Source organism: Lipotes vexillifer, unplaced genomic scaffold (assembly GCF_000442215.2).
Source record: "Lipotes vexillifer unplaced genomic scaffold, Lipotes_vexillifer_v1.1 scaffold1456, whole genome shotgun sequence".
Classification (NCBI taxonomy): Eukaryota; Metazoa; Chordata; class Mammalia; order Artiodactyla; family Lipotidae; genus Lipotes; species Lipotes vexillifer.
Window position 1 is genome coordinate 194,999 of NW_006789256.1, and position 4,449 is coordinate 199,447.

Genomic DNA, 4,449 nt, shown 5'->3' on the forward strand with positions numbered 1-4,449 from the left:
AGCAGGAATAATAACTCTTATCCCCTCCACCCCCATCCCCGTGAGGGTTGCTGGGATAGCTAATGACATAATGGAAGGGAAAGCCCTTTGAGAATGTTTCAAGGGAGACACAAACAGAAACCATCCTTATTAATAATAGATGCCTGGGGTGTTTCACTGCCTACCCACGTTCAGCACTTCTGGGGAAGGCTGCCCAGGAGATGCTCAGCTATTTCATTTGCTGCCACTGATAGTTTGATGTGGGGAGAGGGTGGTAGATGGGTGCCGAGAGGACGTGTGCCCCACCCCCCAGCCCCAATTGCCAGCTCAGGCACTGTATCCCCACTGGTTCCCCTATAAATAATGCCCTGGAGTCACCCCAATTTACAGCACTGTTGTTCCCCAGACAGGAGCCACCTTATCTGCTTCCCTCTCCCTTTTCCAGTACAAGCCAAAAACATACATTTCCATGGCATAAACTGAGTGATGAATTCATATCTACTCTGGAATTTTTTTTTTTTTTTTTGCTCCAGCACTGAAAAGTTTAGTATTGTCTCCTGGTGAATCGTTAATTTAATTATCCAAAGAAAATGATGGAACATTTGCTGCTAAATTTATTGCAAGCTACCAAAGAGACAGGGCTGGCATAATTTTATGCAGAGCCCCAGGCTATATAGCATAGGGGAGCAGGCCGCCTATTCATCCTGAAACAAGCAAATGAAATTGACTACCCTGGAGATCAATCAGGACATTAAACACTGTGATGAATGTGGCAGAATTCTTCAGTGTCTGAGATTTACAGGGCACCTTCCACCAAGCGCTCTAGGAGCCTCCCCAACATCAATTAGCCTCACATCTAGGTAGGCTCACCTCCACCTCCACTGCATAAAGAAGAGGCATGGGGTTCTTGGACCTGGGTTTGCTAAGTGCCACAAAAGACAGCCAGTGTGCAGACTAGATCCAGATTCTAGTACAAAGACCCCCTACTTCCCTCAGCAAGGAACGTTTTAGAATGGAGGAATCAGGTTAAAAGGGGACTGAGGGATTGGGGTCCAGAGTGCTTCACGTTCTTGGTGCTTCCGTGCCTTGTTCACGCTGGGCCTTTGCCTGGGATACATTTCTTTATGGGTTGATTCTGACTGGTCCTTCTGAACTCGGCTCAGCTGTCTCATCTTGCTCCCCTCCACTTCAGCCTGCCCCAGTCAGGCTGGGTTAGGTACATCCTCTGTGTTCCCAAAGAAGGACTCAGGATATGGCATGTGGTTGAGAGTAAACTTTGGCTCAAGGTCACCACTCACTAGCTATGAATCCTTTGGCAAATGATTTAAGCTCTGTAGGCTTCAGTTTTCTCAACTGGAGAATGGAGAATACTACTATACCTTGTGGGGTTATGAAGCTTAAATGAAATATAATGTCTGTAAAGCCCTCAGCACAGCATCTTGGGCATAAAAAGCTCTCAAAAGTGGTTACTGTCTCCATTTACCTAAGCTGTTTGATATCTGCCAACACATTCACACAGGTCAAAGCTTGAAGATATCTTGGAAGATTACCAAGTGCAATTTGCCGTTTTACAGATGAGGAAAATGAAGGCTAAAAGGAGAAGGAATGTGGCCAGGGTACCTCTGAGACCATATCAGAACAAGGACAAGAATCCAAGGGTCCTGGTGACCAGCCCACTCAGTGCTCAGCCCTTCCTGTGGTCCCCAGGTCCCAGACCCCAATGTTCCCCGTGCAGGCCCCACGCTGGGAAGGGAAACAGCCCTCCAAGCTGGACTTGAGTACACAAAAAGGCAGCAGTAAGCTGCCTTTAACCACGTGACCAGTTGTGGTAGGCAAAGAAGCTGAAGCCCAGACAAGTAAAACCTCACCATGGCCTGATTGCTCACCAGTCGGGCACCAAAGAAAGTAAATGCCAGCTTCCTTCCCAATAAATTCCTAATTCCATCACACGTCCATGCTTCTAATGACAAGCTTGCTGTTTTGAGGCAGTGCAAGCCAGAGGATAAGTCCTGGAGAAGCTGGAAGATGCTGGGGGGCAGCCTGGCACGGTGCAAAGGCCAAGCTCTCCAAACCTGGAGTCAGCTTAGGTTCCACATCTCAATTACTGCCTCTGCTTGGTTACCTCTCAGCCCATTTCTTCATCCAGAAAGTAGGGGTTAATGATACCCCCTTTGGGGATCACAGTATTAGAGAAGGATATACAATGCACCTAGTAGGTTCTTAACAAGTAACATTTGCCGAAATTCTGGTTTGTGTTCTACCTCTACCATCTGCTTTGTGCCTTGGGGCAAATCACCTCTCCTGAGACCCTGACGTCTTCACTGTTTCCTACCTTTTCCACCTCTTGGAGTAACTTACGTGAAAGTGCTTTTATAAACCAAGGATTATCAGCAACGCTTCTTCATTTGGGTTTCCCACAAAATATTTTTAAAACCCTAGGGCTATACGCATTGTGGCATTATATCACCCTATATGGGCTTTTTTACAGGTTATCAGTCAAGTCTCCTTTAGTTCAGCAACAGCTAACCAAATCCATCTGTTACAATCAATAGTGTTCTCCAGGTTTCCCAGCCTCTTAAGCACACTTTTATGTGGACCAAAACAAAAACTCCTCTTACCCCCGTGAGAGACAGTGTGAAATGCAACCAAGCTGACTATCCCTTTCAGAACGACAGCAAAGAGAGCACTTATGGCTGAGGTTTCATTCAAAGCCCCACAGCCCAGTACAGACACGCCCAGGCTCTGCCGGCAGCATGGCTCCCACTCTGTCCTGGGAGGAAAAGCCCCAGTCTCTGCCAGCCTCGCGCACAGCACCGGACCCATTTCCACAGTCTCATTCTGTACCCAAAGAGCTTTCAGCCAAACCCATCCGGGGCATAAGGCCGGAGGATTCCTGCAACAGCCTCCTAATCACTTCCATCTTCTCCCTCCATCCGTCCTGTACACACTGCCAGGTTATTTTATTCCTCTAGGTTATGTTATTCCTCCACATCAGGTTACAGGCCTTCCTCTATATATGTCAATATCTCCCTGTTGCCAAGAGGGTGCTTCTTAAGACCTGTTCAGGTGGCAGGGCCTCAGGACGTCATATGCAGCTATTTGTGGAACATTCTGGATATACTGACGTGTAATTCTAACATACAAACAAGGAACAGACCAACCAGCAGAGAGTATTTTGAAGGATTCAACACATGTCCACTAAACAAAAGCTGTGGAGGGTCAGTGGCTGCTGACCTCCTTAGTTAATATCTATTTGCTACCTGTTCATTCACTTTGGAATCAACTTATATTAAGACGACATAGCAGCAACAAAAGTTTTAGAAAAACGTATGCAAGAAAGACTTAGACTGGGAAATTCTATGATTTTTTTCCTGTAAATCAGGAAAAGACCTTTCACAGTACCATCCCCGGCCCAGCTCCTGTATTCCTTGAGGGCAAAGTTTGAGAACCACTGACCAATAAGGAAAAAGGACAAACTCCTCAGCCTGTCAATGTCCTCTGCAACCTGGCCTTAACTACCTACCACCCTCAACCCCTTTCCTGACGCCCTGTGTTTCCACCCGTCACTGCCTCTAGCATCCACGTGAGCCCTTATCTGTTCTATTTCTGCCCCACATGCTAATATTAATGCCTCCACGCCCAAGGAATAACCACAGCTGGCCCACTGAGGGAGCTCTCCCCGTATGCGTTGACTACATGCTATCTGCTTTTCTAATCACTTGGGTCTCATCTTCCCTGGTAGCTGCGAATCTTGAGGGCAGGGGCTGTGCCTCTAACAGCTTGTATTCTCAGAGCCCAGGAGGAAGCTGTTCTCCCTGTCAGGACCACAAGCTACTTCAGGGCAGTGGCTGGGCCAGGCTTCCAGGTGTTTGCTCCAGCATCCCACACAGCACAGCTGGCGGATGAACCAGGGAATATGCCCCATAGTACTGCTGAGAGACCGTGAGACCAGGGGCAAAGCTGGGTTCTGTACTTTCTCAACTACTGGAAAGCTGAGACCAGGGCCCTCACTGGGCCTCAGTCCATAGAGTAAGGAGTTGTTCGCTTGATCTGAATGGCCTCAAGGACTTACTCAGCTCTGCCCTCACAGGGCTGCCTTTCTACATGCGTACCTTTGCTCTCTCAGGGACTTCGGGTTCTGCCTAATTAACCAAATTCCCAGGGGCTGTATGAGGTTAACCAAAGACCTCAAAAAACTAGGGAGAATAGAAAGCTACTCCTAACACCTTTCCCCACACTGCTCCCAGAGCTACTGCTCTGGGTCCTCAAGCCAGATGCAGGGGCAGTCATCTGGAACTGACAGCTTGGTTTCCAACAAAACATAAGGAAAAAAAGGGCACATCAAATTGCATCTTCTGGCATATATGGTAGTTTTAACAATTTGCCCCCATCTCACACAACTGCCTTTTTAAGGTAAACTTTAAGTGGGCACTTAGAGAGGCTTCTGGGTTGAACAAATTCCTGCTCGAA